The 19856-nt window shown below is 40.3% G+C and overlaps 1 pseudogene; it reads right to left on the bottom strand.

Moving 5' to 3' along the window:
- LOC125106363 (eukaryotic translation initiation factor 2A-like) overlaps window positions 1-19856 on the bottom strand; it is an 86857-nt pseudogene that overhangs the window by 44478 nt on the left and 22523 nt on the right.

The following is a 19856-nucleotide window of genomic DNA, read 5'->3' as shown; positions in this document are numbered from 1 at the left end:
GCACAACTCCTCAATCTCTGCCTTTTATGACATTTACATTTTTTTTTAAATTTTTTATTTTTTCAGCATAACAGTATTCATTATTTTTGCACCACACCCAGTGCTCCATGCAATCTGTGCCCTCCACAATACCCACCACCTGGTGCCCCCAACCTCCCACCCCCCACCCCTTCAAAATTCCCAGATCGTTTTTCAGAGTCCATAGTCTCTCATGGTTCACCTCCCCTTCCAATTTCCCTCAACTCCCCTCTCCATCTCCCCTTGTCCTCCATGCTATTTGTTATGCTCCACAATTAAGTGAAACCATATGATAATTGACTCTCTCTGCTTGACTTATTTCACTCAGCATAATCTCTTCCAGTCCCGTCCATGTTGCTACAAAACTTGGGTATTCATCCTTTCTTTTTTTTTTTTTTTTTTTTTTTTTTTTTACAGCTTTATAAACATATATTTTTATCCCCAGGGGTACAGGTCTGCGAATCGCCAGGTTTACACACTTCACAACACTCACCATAGAACATACCCTCCCCAATATCCATAACCCCACCCCCTCTCTCAACCCCCTCCCCCCATCAACCCTCAGTTTGTTTTGTGAGATTAAGAGTCACTTATGGTTTGTCTCCCTCCCAATCCCATCTTGTTACATTTAGTCTTCTCCTACCCCCTCAACCCCCCATGTTGCATCTCCTCTCCCTCATATCAGGGAGATCATATGATAGTTGTCTTTCTCCGATTGACTTATTTCGCTAAGCATGATACCCTCTAGCTAGGCTATCATTGAAAATAGAAGGACATTTACATTTTTTGAAGCATATTTTCAAATTATTCCCTGATTAGTGAGTTTCTGATAGCTTCCTCATGACTAGACTCATGTGCCATTTGTTTGTCAGCAGCAATGTTCCCTGGGGTGCACATACTTAGCCCATCATGCTGGAGACACCTCCCCATCCAACCTGTATGTAGAATGTGAGCTTTAGCCTCTGGGCTCTGGTGGTATCTGCCTGTTTTCTCCAGCGCAGTGACCTTTTTCTCATGGTTGTGTATGAGCAATCTCTGGGAAGATAACTTCAGGGTCTTTGACTATCCCCAGTGAATTTTATCAAATTGTTTTAGCATTCATTTTTTTCTCTTGCCTGGATCATTGATTACTACCATGTTTGCTAAGTGGTTTTTTGACTACCTTCATCATTCCTTCTACATTTATTAGCAGGCATTCCACTGTGATAAGGCTTTCTCTCCCCACCTCCCCTTCTGAAGTTAATTTAATCATGTACTTTGAAACCAGCTTTATAAATATTAAGCTATGGCTGAAATAGGACAGACAGTAGATCTATGTCTGGTATGTAGCATATCATGAGGACCATTGATGGAAAACTCAACCTGAATTTCATCCTGGCTCTACTGATAATGTACAGGGGATGTTGGTTAGGAAAACCACTCGCATCTCTAAGTTTTGGTATGTGTATCTATCTATCCAATCAGTGTTTTAGACTATTTAATAGGAATACTTTCTTTTAGTTTTAATAGTCTATGGCTCTTGAAAAAATTCAGTCAGTCTTTGTGTGGCCTAAAGGATCTCTAAGAGAGGAAACTCCCCCTTCTCAGTCTTAATAACAGCCAGCTTGATTAACTGCAATTAGCCAAGAATTGGCAAAGAATTTCTAACCCTGTTAAACTTATTTTGGTTCTCATTAAACTTTTAAATCCACTTACTTTCCCATTCCCGTGTCTATTTCAAGCTTATTTCCATCAGTGTTTCTCTTTGGCAACCATATTTGGAAAATGCACAGATTGAGCACCAGTGTGGGAGGAATTACACAGCTAAAAAACATTCCATGAAATGATCACGGGTATTTCAGTTTGCTTCAGGATTAATTATAGCCTTACAATTCCCACATCAAGGCAGTCTGTGGGTTCGACGGTTGGGCCGACAGAGTTGTCATCCCAATAATGCCATTCAAGGGGAGTGATTTACTCAAACAAAATCTGTACCAATTTCAACCTAAACTTTTTAAAAAGCCATATAAGCATTAAGAAAAATGGCCCTAGATATGTTCCTAGCAAATTCTGCCCTATAAATTCTAAAACTGTGAGAAAAATGTGGTTGAAAGCTGAAGGCTGACAAAATGTATAACCTTAGGAACCATAGGAATGGTAATTTTAACATCATTACTAATACTTAACAAGAATCTGGAAAGCACGATTGAAAAATCAATCTGAGGATAATATGTGGAGTGTAAAATAGTTAAGAATATATCAAATGTTTAAAGTTTCAATTTCATAAACACAAATACATTTGGTTGTTCCTCTTGATATTGTTCAGAGAATGAATTACATACATTATAAAACAATTTGTTACTTTCACACCTGTCATTTTTATTTTTTTTTATTTTTTTTTAAAGATTTTATTTATTTATTTGACAGATTAGAAATCACAAGTAGGCAGAGAGGCAGGCAGAGAGAGAGGAGGAAGCAGGCTCCCTGCTGAGCAGAGAGCCCAATGTGGGGCTCGATCCCAGGACTCTGGGATCATGACCTGAGCCTAAGGCAGCGGCTTAACCCACTGAGCCACCCAGGCGCCCCAACACACCTGTCATTTTTAAACTGTAAATTTTAAATTGAAATGTTTTAAAGAAGGTTTATAACTCCAATGTGATTTTCCTAGAAATAAAATACGAAAAAAATTGCATGACAAATGGTCACTTTATCTTTATCATTTGATATTTGTATGCTTACATGTACTTAAATATATCTTTATAAAAACATAAGTGTAATCGACCATTTCTGTGGTGTACTTTCTTGGAAAGGTGTGTTAAGTGCTTCACATGAATTATGACTTTATATAAATTATATCATTTAGTCTTCTTAATAATTCTAAGAGATGTCTACTACCACTGTCCCATTTTGCAGTCAAGGAAATCAAGTCAAAAGTGATTAAGTTGTCCAGAACCAGACTATTAATAAATGGTAGGACCTATTGGTGACACAGATCATATACAGCTAGGTATTGTGTTTTTTATAGTTGACTCTTCAACAACATAGGGGTTGGAGATACCCACCCCCCACACAGTCAAAAATCGACGTAAGGCTTTTGACTCTGCAGAAACTTAGCTTCTAATAGCCTACTGCTGACCAGAAGCCTTAGCGATAACATAGGTGATTAACAATATTCTGCATATTTTATGCATTATACACTGTATTGTTATAATATAGAAAGCTAGAGAAAAGAGAACGTTACTAAGAAAGTCATAAGAGAAAATATATTTATAGTATTGTTCTGTGTTTATTGAAAAAAATCTGCATTATAAGTGAACCTTTCCAGTTCAAACCTGTGTTGTTCAAGGGTCAACTGTGTTCTTAAAATGTATTTAATCAAATGACTTGATATGGATGCATTTCACTTTTTCTTTCAAGGCATATTTAATACTCACATACAATTTGCATGTTTTTATATTTACATATATATGTATATATTTACACTGACAGAAAGCGCTGTGTACAAATCCACTTCCCATCTGTTTTTCAGCAGTATGAGGAGCCCAGCCCGGCCGTGTGGGCTGTCCTCGTTTACACTCCAATAGACCGTGACTGCATTCTCTGGTGAAACGTTGTTCTCGTGGTCAAGATTAACCTTCAAAGCCTAAAGGCCCAGGACTATGGGACTGGGAAGCCAAACCCTTCCTAGGGGTCTATTAATGTAATTGTGTGGGGTCTGTTCTCACTCTGCTCCATGGTTCCAAGTTTTTACGATGATGTCGACACAATACATTGGCTGTGAACTTGAGAGTCAAATGGAATTCCTTGGGATGGAAACCCAAACTCAGAGGAGCTGTCTCCTGGCTCTGAGTCTTCTGCATGGACTCGATCATTCTATTGGCTGTTGTAAGATAATAAGGCACCTGAGCTACAGGTGTGAGCCCCCTGCCTCCTCTCTCTGATTAACAAGTAGTGATTAACAAGACATTTTGAAAGTCTATGAGTGGTGATTCTAGAAGAAGGATTGTGGCAAGTGAAGGGAAATTCCTATCAATATTGTAAAATAAAGTTTCCCTCTCCATAATGAAGAGTCCAATGTAATCGACTTGCCCCAGAGTAGGTGTCTGCTTCTTCACCGAACAGTGTAAGAGAAGGGAGCTCAGAACTGGTCTCTTCTTTAAATCTCATCAACCCTGGTGAGCAGAACGGAATAAACTTATGGACATTATTTTAGAGATTTATATGCATAACTCAATTCGTTCTGTCTTTTGGGTGCTTCCCTCTCCTCTTCCTTGCCCCTTCATTTAATGATTAAAGCACATCTTTGAAAGCACATCTTGTTAGAAAGCTTCCATAGCAAGTTAAATATTAGCAGGTAAATCAGAGCTCCTGGATTCTTGAGCTGGTCATGGTAGCACTGGCTTTTTGTTCGTCCAATCTCCCCACGAGTTATGAAGGTGCAATAAGACTGAGAAGTAGAAACCCAGGAAGGAAGATTTGAGGACAACCAAGGTGGATGACACCCCTCCCCCTTTTATTTAGAGCTTTTGATCACCAGAGGCCTTATTTTATATCGCAATTAAAAAGACTTGAAGAGTACCTCATCAAACAAGCATGCAAAAAATGAAAGCAGTGTGGAGCCGACTGGGTGCAGTTAATTTTTAATTACACTCTCTCTCTGCTTTGACTGTATTTATTGCCAAGCAGCTGTAAGGGTAGAGCCCACCAGAGGATAAATCACCAGTTCTTTGGGAACAGGAATATTGTGATAGTACACGGTTCAGAAATAGATTATAAGTGAGACAGAATTCGGAACAGCTTGGTTTTTCCTCCTAAAATGTCACTGTAATACAATCCCGTCTCAAGAAAGCCAAGGTGCACAGCCACGTGCAGAAGCCAAGGCTCTTGAATTCCACTCCCTCCCACTTCAGGAGAGGTCCCGTTCAAATCAAAAGAGGAACACAAGTGCCTGCATGGAGAAGGAAACAGCCCCAGTTAGAAAAACGATTGATGATTGCCTTTATATTCAGTTCAAGAATCATCTTTTCTTTCATCATTTGGGGACTTAAAAAATAAAAGGGAAATTTGTGCTTTTATGAGAGCTGAGGTAGGGCCAAATCCTTCATGTACTCAAGACTTTACTGCTCTTCCCCAAAACCCACCATCCTGCCCTAGAACAGTACCGTCTGGGACCAAACACACCAGGCCGGCTGCGTGCTTCCGAGGTGAGCCCGCCTGAGGCGCACATACCCACCGCTTGTGGAAGATGTTAGCATATACACATGTGAGGGTTCTGACTCATACGAGTGAGGACATCAGATTTTTTTTCAGATCTATTGGTCATGGATAAAATGATACACAAAAATAAAAACAAAGAAAACGAAACTGTTGTCCCTCCAAATCCTCTGAAAATACAGATTCCAGGATAAATCTTTTGGAAGTGAGTTTTCAAATACAAATGAAAACAATTACAATCAGTTCCCGATAACATGGAAATAAATCAAGAGCGCAAATTCCTCGGGAGATGTGTGGATGTGTTGATAAAGTGTTGATATTACAATGCAACAGCATTATAAGATCCTTGCTGTGTTTGTACAGTGTTATGGCCTATTTATCAGGGGTAAGTCAATTTTTTTTTAGTTTCTCAAAGACACATAAAATCTTGATCATCACTTTTAATATAAAAACTAACCCAGCACACCTCACTTTTAAGATAAGCTTGATGGAAGTGCCTACATGGAAGGTATGATTTTTCCCCAGGTTCACATTGTTTTGTTTTAAGTTTTTTTTCCCATTCTGGGTGGCTTTGCCGTTACAGGGGAATTTTTTTTTTTAAATATTTTATTTATTTGACAGACAGAGATCACAAGTAGGCAGAGAGGCAGGCAGAGAGAGAGAGGAGGAAGCAGGATTCCTGCTGAGCAGAGATCCCGATGCGGGGCTCGATCCCAGGACCCTGGGATCAAGACCTGAGCGGAAGGCAGAGTCTTTAACCCACTGAGCCACCCAGGCACCCCGGGAATGTTTTATTTTAAGTTACCTTTAGACTCATTTTTAAGAAAAATCCAGAACATGGGTATCAAGCATTGGAATTGGTGAACAAATGCAACTTCTGCCCCCATGAAGGTGTTAAGTTACTCATTTTTAACTCTGTTGCATGTATACCTAAATCCCCAGATTGTGCATTTATCAGGAGAGCACTTGAGTGTTTCCTTCGTAACCATTAGATCCAGGGACAACTCTGTACATATGTTTCTAATTGATTCGCACTTAGCTCATCCAAGTCTGGTTTTGTGGAGGAAATGTGATGTCCAAGAAGCTGCTGGGAGGCACTTTTTCTGGAAAAAGGAAGTCATGTTCTTTTATTTTATAGTTTACAAACGGACTTCTAAAGATTGGCATTTATTTCTAATGTAGGAAATCACAAAGTTCAAGTGTGTTCTAAATTTAGCAGGGCCCGCTTTAATTTCTGATTAGGATGATTTCATAGTATGAAACTGTAAGGGCAAAGAAACTCCAACACTGGTGGATCAAGAAGGGGAAAGACTGCATTCCCAGGATTCCTTTCTCTTGAAAGTCCCTTCAACTACAGCCAGATTGCTTGTGCACAGACATGGTCAACCCACGATGCCATGCTTAGACGTTGTTCTAATTCTAGAACAAAGTTATATAGCTCCTGGAGATAAAGTTTGTTTAATATTTTAAAAATACATTTTAATTTTTTCTAAAAACTATATTACTCCATGGAATCCTTCCAACCTTCAATATATAGCGTGTTTAGATTTTGATAGTTCCATTTTAGAAAATAACTCATTCATTCCTTTCAATATTATTGGAGAGCAACCAAGTTGTGGCATAAATTTCAAAGCCTTCAGAGCCCCAGACCTTGGTTCTTCCCACTTTCCCGGCTATGTCTTCTCCTTCTCCTTTACCTTTCTACTCCTCCTCCTCCTCCTTCTCCTTCTTCTTCATTTTTTTTGGTAATTTTGTTTTATTTTGTTTATTCAGTGTTCCAAGACTCATTGTTTATGCATCACACCCAGTGCTCCATGTAATCTGTGTGTTCCTTAATGCCCACCACCAGGCTCACCTGACCTCCAATCCCCTTCCCTCCCAAACCCTCAGTTCATTTCTCAGTCTCTCATGGTTCATCTATGTGTTCTTGTATGAAATATTTCATCTGTGTTTCAATTTCTTCATATATAAAATGGGGGCCCTAATTCTCACCTTCAATTTTAGCTTAAAAAAAAAAGTAAACAAAACCCTCTTGCACTGTTGGTAGGAATGCAAACTGATGTAGCCACTCTGGAGTTCAGCATGGAGGATCCTCAAAAAGGTAAAAACAGAACTACCTTATGGTCCAGCAATTACACAAATAGGTATTTACCTAAAGGATACAAAAATACATATCCAAAGGGGCACATGCACTCCCATGTTTATAACCAGGCTATGGAGAAAGTCCAAATGTCCAACAACAGATGAATTGCTAAAGAAGATGTGGTATATGTCTAGAATAGAATATTATGCAGCCATCAACACGAATGACATCTTGCCATTTGCAGTGATGGGGATGGAGCTAGAGTGTATTACGCTAAGGGAAGTCAGTTGGTCAGGGAAGGACAAATACCATATGATCTCACTTATATGTGGAATTTAAGAAACAAAACAGATGAACCTATGGATGGGGGGGGGGGGAAGAAGGAGAAGGAGAGAGGGAAACAAGCCATAAGAGACTCTTAAGGATAGAGAACAAACCAAGTGTTGAGGGAGAGAGGTGGGTGGGGGATGGGCTAGAGGGATGATGGGGATGAAGGAGGGCACTTGTTGTGGTGAGCACTGGGTGTTGTATGTAAGTGAAGAATCACTGAATTCTTCTCCAAAAACCAATACTGCACTGGATGTTCACTAGCTGAAATTAAAAAAAAAAAAAAAAAAGAAGAAGCAGACGAGATCATGCCTGAAAAACAATTAACACTGGTTGGCATTTGTAGTGACGTAGCAAATGCTAATTTCCTTCCTTCTTAACAGGAAATCTCCCTACCGTTATTGACAGCCAACCTCTATAATGAGTTCTGCTAGATAACAAAAACCCACTTTTAATCACATTTCAGGGAGTGAAATTCCTATGGCAACTGAGATTTATTATCTTCTTGGAGAATTCAAAGTGTTCGATGGATGGTGAAACTACATTTTAAACCAGGATTTAAACTTATTTAATTAAAATTTTAATCATGCATGATAGACTTTTTGACCTCCCTACAAAGAAGAAAAAAATTGGAGAGCTTCTAGCCAACCCTTTTGTTTCTGTCACTCTCAGCATTTCTTTGATCACTGCGGTGTCTTCCAAGCATCTTATCTGCTGTGACGACACCTCCCAGGCCTGCGTATGGATCCGCCGGAGCACTGCTGAGAAGGAATGAGGCAGTGTTGATTATTCCACTATAGATCGCTTCTTGGAAAAAAGGCAAGGCTCAATATAGAGATGTGGGTGTGTCCAAAACTTAAAGGAATCTTTAAAGTCCACTTTCAATGTTTAAATTTTTAAATTGTCCTTAATTTACTATTTTATCTGGATATGTTAATAGTCTAGGCAATATTTTATTACGTCAAGTCACGGGAATTGGCCAAGTGCTCCGAATCCATAAAACCCAGGGAACTTATCCCACGTACACGTTGTTGTATCTGTTCCCTCTCTGGCTTTCTGATGGAGCCCATCACCCAGTGGTGCTGCTCTGACCTTGCTCAGACCCCCCTGGCTGTACCACATCGACCTCTGCACCTTAAGGGTTACTCTCAGCACGATGTCTGTTCCAGCTTTGCAACCCTGTCTTCCAGTGACTACGACCCTTTGAGATGACCACACCTTGCTCTTTACAATCAAGGTGACTTCAGAAGAGTCCCTCTCATTCCCTTCTCTCTAGTCTTTGACAGAAGATATATTCTAAGAACTCTCTCTTAGTGTGCTTGGAGAAAGCAGTGTGACCCAGGAATAAAGAACACGGCTTTGACTGGGCAAATCTCCACTGAAATCTGCGTCTGATTAGGTGTGTGACCGTGGATGAGTTTCTTGAATTTTCCAAGCCTCACTTTACTCATCTATGAGAGGAAGAAGTTGGTCTGCACTCTGCCAAGGGTGGCCACGAGAGTAACATTTTATAAATCGTTGAAGGTTGTTCCTCATTTAAGCTTTCTTCTTGGTTCTTGACTTGTATTTCATGAGCAGCATTCATTAAAAACACTTTTGATTTGCAGCTAATAATACTCAGTTTTATAAATGAGTGTAAAGGTCCCAGCCAAGAGAGCTGTCTGTATACACAACCTGGAGAAGACTTTGACGCAGACCTTGCAAACTTAACATTCTGTAAAGAGTGCCTTTTCCAGTGTGTTTCTGCTTGTGCTGGGGGGCAAAGCCATAATGGCCAGGTGGTACCTGCACAGCAGAGAATGATCTCCAGCAATATTTATATGAATTTGTTTACTCAAGCAGGAAGGCTGAGAATTATTGAATACTCAGTGAGCAAATTTACAATCTAGTAACAAGTAATTATATAAACAAGAATATAAAGAGGGAGTCTGGTATTAATTTCCACTCATTATGGCATTGATTATGGTGTATAATATAAAGAATGTTTGTGTTCCCCTAAATTCCTATGTTGAAGCCCTAATCCCCTAGGAGGTGGGGCCTTCGGGAGGTGATGAGGTCATGAGGGTGGGACCTCATGATGAGATTAGTGCTTTCCTAGTAACAGACAGGAGAGAGATGATCTCTTTCCACTGTGTGAGGAAGCAGTAAGAAGTGTCTTCTGCAGACAGGGAGGTGGGTTCTTACCAGACATGGAACCTGCCAGCATTTTGATCTTGGGACTTCTAGCGTCCAGAGCTGTGAGCACTAAATGCACATTGTTTAACTACCTGGTGTCGGATGTCCTGTTCTAGCAGCCTGAATGGACCAAGTCAGTACACATCAGCAGGAGTAGTTCAAACGTACTCACCTCTGTGCTCTGGTTTGTGTTTCTATTTGTGTGTTTTCCAATTACGTGTGCACATTTTTATGTGTTCCATATTCTCAGAGATCGTATTTGTGTGGAGCCTTATTATTGTGGCTGGATTTTTGCTTTTTGATGGTTTTAGTTCACTTTCAGCCCACTCCCTCACCTTGGGAATTTGGAGGAAGACGTACTAATCAAATTTTCTTGGCAAGCCCACTTGTTTCATGAGCATCTCTTCCAGTTGCTTCTCTCTCTCAGCACTCGCTGACCACATCCTCTCGCCCGGTCTGCCTGCAGCATCGACGAGAGGTTGGACAAGAATTGAAATGGTGTGTGATGGTTTTCATGACAACTGTTTTCTTAGTTCTCACAGCCGCTGAGGAAATCACAGGGTTAGAGCAAGATTGTCCAACCTTGCATTACTGACACTTTGGGCTGGAGGATTCTTTGTGGTGGGGGTGGTCCCATGCGTTGTAAGGCCTTCAGCAGCACCCTGGACCTCTGCCATCAAATGCCTACCACAGCCCCCTCCCCATCATGAAAACCGAAAATGTCTTCAGATGCTGTCAAATAGCATGTGTGGGGACAAAGAGCCATCGTCCGTTGGGAGCCATTGGTATAGAGACAGTACTTTTTAGTACAGAAATTACATTCAGAAAAGATAAGTTCAATCGTAGTTACTTGAATAGCTCAGTATTAAACGGCATATAAAATAACTTATAATTACTAGTAACTCTAATAGGTCATTTACCTTGAACACCTGCAACACACAAGACGCTATGCCACATTCTGCATATATATGACCCAATTTTATCCTTAAAACAACGCTGAATGCCAGTTACAGGCGTATATGAACCTCAGCAGGGTGTACAAACCCACGGAGGACTTCAAATTCTGTAGCCTTGTCAGGTACTTGAGGTATCCACTGGCAAAGCCTCCTAGGTTTTCCTCACTTTATTCATGATCAATTCATCTGTGTTTTTTAAAAACTCTTTCTGCCATTGATTCCTATCAGAATGCATAACCAGTAAATGATACTTACCTTAAAGTCCTCCTTTGAAATAAATCCTGCCATTTTATTTTATTTTCCTGTTTTCATCAGTGTCGGGCAATACAATTAATTGATTTTCTTTTCTGTGTACGTCAGCTTGTGTATTTAACTGCATTCTTGCCGTTTAAACTGTCACTTTGGGAAGTACAATGACAATGGAGTTTGCCTCTGGCCCATGGGAATCGTTAGTAGAATGATGTTATTTCTTTACCCAGATTTTCTTCTTCACTGATGAAAATTGATTTTCGGTATGCACTGCAGGATTTTCAAGAGACAGAATTGCACAGTGAATATAGTTACCATTTTATATGTCTCACGACTCATTCTACACTCGCAATCTTCATGTAGTACAGAAGAAGAGAGATTTTTATTTTCATTAAGAAAGCTACATTTATCTAAGCATATTCCTCCAGAATATGGTGGCTTTATCAGAAAATCTGTGAGCAACGTGTCCAGAGGAGAGGGCGAGAATTCATAACTCACTGTCAAGTCACTGAGGACCGGTCGAGGCTGAAATTAAAACTGTGTCTGAAGACAGATTGACATTCAAGGCCAAGTTTCTACCAACTCCTACAATTGATGATAGAATTTTACCGGACAGGCTCATCTGGACAACTTGAAAAATTATTTCATATCCTGAATTCAAATGATTAATAAGTATTTTATTCCTCTCAATAAATCATGGACTTATTGAAGATAAATGAACAGCCTTCTCCATGTCCAAAGTGCATCAATAAAGAATTCTGTATGTTAAAGAAAAAGTGACTCCCAAGTTATAAATGTTAACCATGCTATTGAATTCGTAATGCAAGATGCCTTTTTCCATCATAGCCCCGGGCCTCACTGTGCCTCAATAGCCATGTAAAGGTGCCTCTTCCCACTGTCCTGCATGTCTCTGGCTTCTCAGTCCCTGCCTAGAAAGACCTAAAATTTGGAAGAAACCACAAAAATTCTCAGCCGTGGGTTTCCTCCAGCATTTCAACCTATGTGCAAAAGCCCGCAGTGCGCCTGGTGGATTTTGGTCTTACATAATCCTAGGACGAGAACAGAGCGCTCCGGACACATTTCTGTTTTGACTGTGACATGTGCCAGACAGAGTTGCACCACTGGACCGCAAACGAAGTAACAGCCAACAAAGGACGGCAGAGTGTGACAGCAACAGTAAACAGGAAAGTTGTCCATCAAAAGAACAGATCTCTGGGAGAGGACACGAAGGTTTCTAAAACCCCATGGTGGTTGTTATGAAGAAGCATAATTGGAAGTGCTCCTTGGTCAAGAATCCTAGAGTGGGCTGAAAAAGTAATATTTAATAGTTTATAATGCAGTTCATGGTTATTCACAGAACCATTTCCCACATATCAGAGAAAGTGCCAAACATTGGCTGACAAATCGCTATATACAGTGGATATAATGTTTCATTACTCACTAGCTCTGCACTGCTCAGGTTAATATTGGATTTTTTTTGTGTGTGTGTGTGCTGTTCCAGAATATACAGTAGATTACATAAAAGGTAAAACCAGGTCTTTCTTCAACAAATATATTGAAAGGATAATGGGAAGTTAGTTTTACAAAAGTTCTGGATGATTAAGTATTATATGTAATTTTCAACAAAAAAACAATTTTGTAAGACTTTCAGACTATATGTAGTCTTTCCTGTGGCTGTTGCTGGCTTTAGAATAATAAAAAAGTCAGATGAGCTCTCCTTTGCTTTATGAATTACCTATTCCACACCGCAAAGACAAGCCCAGACACATTCATAAGGAGGCAGGGTGACCATCACATTCCGTGGATTCGATGCCATGAAGGGACTCAGTGGGCTGCGAAATTAGTACAAAGTATCCTGAACGACAAACTCCAGATACGATATTGTTTCCAGAGGAGCCTCTGGGAAAAGCAAACAAGCGAACTGAAACTTGACCTATGATGAGAAGCTGGGCATGTGAACATTCCAGATAGAAGGAACAGAAAGTTCAGAGGCCTTAAAGCAGAAAATTGCTGAGAGTTTTCAGAAACTGATAGTAAACCGAGGTCTAGATTGAAGTCATTCGGGTCTTCAAAGATTCTATTCCTGATGTGCTGGAGGCCACAGGAAAGCAGAACATTTTCTTTTGGAGAGCTCACATCACCTGCCATGTGAAAAGTGAATTGTAAAGAAGCAAACTCCTCGCAGGCCCACTTAGCTGCTACTTTATGTAGCGCAGGTAAGAGACAACAGTGGCTAAATCTAGCGTTAGCAGAGATTCGTACCAGAGTGGATTTATTTGGAATTATAACTGGAATAAGTGACTGACAAAACCTGACAGTCAAGGCACCTACTTCATTTTTTTTAATAGTTTTGTTACTTAAATGAGCTACCTTGAGTCATCTAACATTTGCCTAGTTTTGGTTTATCTATCCACTTTAAGAAATTTGTTGAGGGGCGCCTGGGTGGCTCAATGGGTTAAAGCCTCTGCCTTTGGCTCAGGTCATGATCTCAGGGTCCTGGGATCGAGCCCCACATCAGGCTCTCTGCTCAGCAGGGAGCCTGCTTCCCTCTCTCTCTGCCTGCCTCTCTGCCTACTTGTGATCTCTCTCTCTGTGTCAAATAAAATTAAAAAAAAAAAAAAGAAATTTGTTGATACGTTGGTCCAGGTTTGAGCCAGAGTAACAAATACTTACAAGATTACAGACCAACACTTAAGAATTAGGAGCTGAATCTACTTAGTGCTTATACCTTAACAGAGCTACATTTTTTGTTCAGTTTTAGCAAGATCTACAAAACGAAGCAGGAAAGTTAGACGTGGTGTTCTTTCCACATCTTGACCACATCTTGACCTTGAAAGAAAAGACTAATTCTATTGTAGAGGTAGAAAATGTTTTATTCTGTCTTTCTTTGGCTGATCTAATAATTAAATTGACATAAGACCAATTAATAGGAGAAAAACCAATTTAATTTGGTACATGGGAGCACCATAAAAGTAGACCCATTGGCCAGTCGGGCAGTTGAGGCTTATATAGCAATTGGAGCCAAGGACCAGGGGTAGGTGTCTGTTGCTTCAAAGGGAAGAAAGACAATCCATGCAAGGTGGGAAGAGTGGATGTTGGTAGACAGATGCTTCTCATGGCCTGATCAGAGAGGGGATTTGAACTCCTCACCCTGCCCAGCTGCCCCCAGATTACCACACCTCGCCCACAGTCTTTGTAGACCTTTCTGGGGATATCTCTCTTCTTGAACCAGGCTCCCTGTCTAAATTCTTACGGGGAGTTAAGGAGGAATAAAAGCTTTTCCGGAGTCTCTTGGGCATGGATGCTCTTAGCTCAAAATACTCCACATACCAAAGTGACATGTCTTAGGGGGGCTCATTCTGAACACTTCACTACTCTAAGACGTAGGTGATATTCCTTTTAATGAAAATTTTGATTTTGGTCTTAAATACGGAATATAATTTTGCTGACTAAAGAGAGAGAAAGAGGAATAGTGCGAAACATTAACAGCACCTAAAAAGATAAGATACAACAGACTGTGGCATACCAGGGAATGCAAGAAAGTAGGGGTAACTAGGTTATATGGTAAAGAAGGAGGCTAGCAGGATTTAAAGTTTAAGGGTTGGTTGGGCCCAGGGTATGACAATCCACGGTGAGGAGTTTGGATTCACTGGGGAAGGGCAGTATCTGGATGTTTTTAGATGGGAGAGTAATATAATTGAATCCATATTTCAAAAAGATAATACTAGAAAATAATGGGGAATCGGCACAGGCTGCTAGACTAGTTCTTCACCCAAAATCGAGCTTAAAGAAGCTACAAAGTTATGTGGTCTGGGCAACACACGAATACACACACATACACACACACAGAGTGAAAAACAAGTCCTGAGGGACAACGAGGCCTGGCATAAACTGCTGTGTGTATGGATTGCAGGGAATAAGGTGTTATATTTGCTGGCTACACACAGCATACAAATCACAGGAGAAAATGTCCCGAGTCTCATACTGGGATGATTCCTGCTGTCCCATTATTAGAGAAATTGGAAAGCAGGAGTCATCCTAGGGTAGGTTGCAGATGAAAACAGGTTGACCAGCTGCCTTTGGATACGCACTCCTGAAGAACACCCCCTCCAAAGGCAAAACGCTGAAGGAACATAAACTAAAAATGTTTGCCTGCCAATTCCGCATCCCCTTAAAAGTTTAAAAATAAAACACTGGCTAGACGAGTACACCATAACAGAGATAAGTTATCAGCAGTGGCTCTGTGTTCTTTGGCATCAGGGTTTTGGCCACATTCTCTCCATTCCAATGGACCTCACCTGGAGACATACAGACTGGGGCCTGCCTTTGCCCCTCCCTCAAATACCTCACCAGAAATGGTGGTGAGAGCCCCAGAGAAAATGGGGAGTACAACCACGACAAAGGGGACAATGGGGGAGCCAACAGACCCCTAGAAACCTGAAAGGTTATGAAAGACGAGGAGTTTAGAATAAGAAAATCCTTACAAAGACAAGGATGGATAGTTTTCATCTGAAAAAGAAATAAGAACTTATCAAATACCAAACGGTGCTATTAAGCACAAGGTATAGGATTTGGAATAGAAGAAGCAAGCCCTGGGGTGGGAGGCAAGATTGATAAAGCTGCGGAATGAAGGATGTGAAGCCATGGAGGAAACCTCCGATAAAGCAGCAGAGAGGGATAAACATTCACAAACAGGAATGTCAACATCCGGGAAAGGAGTCTGGTGAGAAAGGACAGACTATGGGAGAAGAGCAACGGCTTCGTTCTTCTACTTTCCCGTGAAAGTAGAAGCTGCACACTTCGTCTGGGGCTTCTGCGCATTATAGCTGGAAGCTTGTGGGCTTTGCCAATATCTCCCTGTCTCCCTCTCCTCCTCCCAGCTCCCAATAATCACCCTTCTACTCTGGGCTTCCGTGACTTACTTCTCTCCTTCTTTCTTTCTTTCCTTCTTTTCTCCTTCCTTCCTTCCTTCCTTCCTTCCTTCCTTCCTTCCTTCCTTCCTTCCTCCCTATTTGTTTATGACTTAATTTATTTGAGAGAAAGCGAGACCAAGCAGGGGGTGGGGGGGGAGCATGCAGACTCTGCATTGTGCTTGGAGCTGCGAAGTGGGGCTCCATCTCAGGACCTCAAGACCATGACCTGAGTCAGACACTTAACAGACTGAGCCCCCAGGTGCCCCATCCACTTTTAGATTCCACATACAAGGGAGGTCACAGAGTGTTTGTCTTTCTGTGTTTCATTTATTCACTCATGTAGAACCCTCCAGATCATCCATGCTGTCGCAAACGGCACCGTGTCCTTCTCTTAGGGCTGTGTTAACTGATTTGCTTATGGTTACTGCTTCTCTGTGTGAGAAGAACACACACATCTCAGCTCATCACATTCTACACCTTAAATATATGCAACTTTGTCATTTATCTCTCAGTAAAGTTGGAACAAAAAGGAAGTGAGGTAATATTTGAGGAAAATAAGATGATGCCTTTTCAAATAGTGGGTTTTGAATTGACAAGGCATCAGAATCACCTGCCACAGCGACCACCAGAGCCTCGGTTTCTGATTGAGCAGGTCTGGTGTCGGGGCCAAGAACTTTCATCTCAGCCACGCTGAATCCTTCTGGAGGGCATACTTTGAAAACCACTGTTTCAAAAAGGTGAAAGTTATCTGATTAAAATGGCCTATAGAATACTAAAGGGAACTGAAAAAAAATCTGCATAAGAGCACATTAAAAGGAAATTGAAGAATCAATTCTCTGATCATCATTTAAATGCTTCAGAGATAAAGAGGGACCAACGACAAAGGTAAAAATCAGGCTGACAAAACCCGACCAAGAAAATAATGAAGTACTATTTTAAAACCTGGAAAGAAAAGGCCAAACTTGGAATCTGTAATTTCATAGCAATCCAGATTGTTTTGTAAAAATAAGGGCATAATATGTATTATCAGAGCCACATGAGGTCTTTGGAATCTTGCTTCAGAAAGACCATCTTGAAAAACCCTTTGGGATCCAGAAAGCTTCTGTCTTCTGGCAGCACCTATGAAGTTGAAGCTAGCTAACTTTTCATCTTGTGAGTAGAGCAGAATCTCAACCCCCATGTCTCTTGACGCTTGGAAGACAGCTACTTTTGCACAATACCCCTCAATATGGGCATGCCAGACCAGTAAATATTATGTATTATGTGAAACTTCTAATTCATCTGCTTTAGGATTAGGAACAGGTCAGAACTGTTCACTATCCCTGCTTCTGTGATAGAAAGGAAGAGTTAGGAAGATCATCAGTTCGATGACATCCTATCAAAATTCCACATGGATTTCCACCCCCCCAACATTCAACACTTACTGATTTATTATTTAACGTCCTAGCCAAAGCAAATGTCGTTAATGCTGAGACTTGACAAAGCTTCAGGGTGGATATACAGCTGGGTGTATTTTTGTTTAAAATATTTAAAGAATTAAGGTTTTGTTTTGTGTTGTTTTGTTTTTTAAGAGCAGTTCTAAGTTCACAGCAAAATTGAAGGTTGCATTAGGGATTAGGGTTCATTCTTGGTGTTGCACATTCTAGGGGTTGGACAAAAGGTATAATGACAGGGATTTATCATAATATCAGGCAAAGTATTTCCAGTGCGCTAAAAACCCTCTGCCTACTCATCACCCGCCTTCCCTCAGCCCTGCCAACCATTGCTCTTTTTACTGCCTGCCCAGTTTTACCTTTTCCAGAACGTTCTGGACTTGGCAACATGCAGTATGTGCCCCTTCCAGATCGGCCTCTTTCACGTAGTTGAAAGTGTACATCATGTCTTCTCATGGCTTGGTGGCTCATTTCTTTTTAGTGCTGAATAGTATTCCATCTTCTGAAGGACATCTTTGCTGCTTCTAAGTTTTGGGGATTATGAATAAACCTTCTATAAACATCTGTGTGTGGGTTTTTGTGTGGACATAAGTTTTCAACTCTTTTGGATGAATTCCAAGGAGCGTAATTGCTGGATTATGTGGAAAGAGCAGGTGTAGTCACAACCCACCAACCTGTCTCCCAACGCGGCTGCAGTGTTTTGCATTCCTGCCAGCAAGAAATGAGAGTTCCTGTCTCGCCACATCCTCACCCCAACTTAGCAGCGATGGGTGTTGTCTGTGTTATGGATTTTGTTCATTCTAATAACTGGTTTTTCAAGGTTTGAATCAGCCTTGCATATTTCAATAAATCCCACTTGGCTATAGTGTCTTATTCTTTTTATACACTGTTGGAGTCAATCTGATAACATTTTGTTGAGGATTTTCACGTGTATGGTCATGAGAGATTTTGGACTATAGTTTTCTTTCTTTAGTATCTTTGATTTTGGTAATGAGTTTGATATTTTCTCTCTGCGTCTATCCTCTGATAACAACTCTAGAGAATGGGTTTACTTTTCCCTTAAATATTTGGTAGAATTCACCAGTAAGCCCATCTGCACTTAGCTTCCTGTTTTGGAGGATTTGTTAATTATTGATTGAATTTCTTTGACAGATATTTAATCTATTATCTACTGATATTAATATCGATTTAATAGATAAGACTTTTCAGATTGTCTGTTTCTTCTTTGAGTTTTGGAAGATTGGGTCTTTCAAGGAATTGGTCCATTTCTTTTTCTTTCTTTCTTTCTTTCTTTCTTTCTTTCTTTCTTTCTTTCCTTTTTCCTTTCTTTCTTTCTTTCTTTCTTTCTTTCTTTCTTTCTTTCTTTCTAGATTTCATTTATTTGAGAGCACAGAGAGGGAACACAAGCAGGGTGAAGAGCAGAGGGAGAAGCAGGCTCCCCGCTGAGCAGGGAGCCCTAGGGGGGACTTGATCCCAGGACCCCGGGATCATGACCTGAGCATGAGGCAGTTGCTTAACTGACTGAGCCACCCAGGTGTCCCCAAGGAATTGGTCCATATCAACTAGGTCATCAAATTTGCAGTCAAAGAGTTGTTCATAATATTCCTTTATTATCCTTTTAGCTGTTAGTGGGACCTACAGTCCCATCTATAGTGATGTCTCCCTTTTCATTTGTGACATTAGTGATTTGTGTACTCTCTCTTTTTTTTTCTTTTCTTAGTTAGCCTGGTTAGATCTATATCAGTTTTATTGTATTTTCAAAGAACCAGGTTTTGGTTTTATTCATTGTCTTTCGATTTCATTGATTTCTGCTCTAATTCATATTATTTCTTTTTCTGCTTACTGTGGATTTAATTAGCTCTGCTTTTTCTGGTTTCCTAAATGTAAATTTAGGTTACTGATTTTATATCTCTCTTCTTTTCTAATATGTCCATTCAATGCTTTAAATTTTCCTCTAGTCATTGCTTTCCACAAATTTTGATAAATTGTGTTTTAATTTCCGTTTAGTTCAAAATACTTTTTATTTTCTCTTGTGATTTCTTTCTTTGACCCATGTGTTATTGAGAAGCATGTTGTTTAATCTCTATGTATTTTGGGTTTTTCCAGATATATTGCTGTTACTGATTTCTGGTTTAATAGTGTTGTGGTCTAAGAGCAGACATTGTGTAGGTTCTGCTTTTCTGAATCTGTGAAGGAATGTTCATGGCCCAGATTGTGGCCTCTCTTGGTGAATGTCCCATATGAGCTTGGGAAGAGTGTAGATTCTGATATTGTTTGGTGAACAGTCCATAGGTATTAATTTTATCTGGTAATTGATGATGCTGATGAACTCCTGGTGGATTTTTTTTTTTTTTTTGAGGAAAAAATACTATGCATAAGTGTTTTCTTCCTCAAACACTTCTTTAGGTATCATTTCCATTCCCACCTTACTGTGGTGGTTCCTAATCACCACCATGTCCATCTTCTTCCTAACATATTAATAACATCTAAAACACGGCCACCAGTGCAT

Source organism: Lutra lutra, chromosome 8 (assembly GCF_902655055.1).
Source record: "Lutra lutra chromosome 8, mLutLut1.2, whole genome shotgun sequence".
Taxonomy (NCBI): domain Eukaryota; kingdom Metazoa; phylum Chordata; class Mammalia; order Carnivora; family Mustelidae; genus Lutra; species Lutra lutra.
This window is presented reverse-complemented; position numbering and strand designations above follow the sequence as displayed.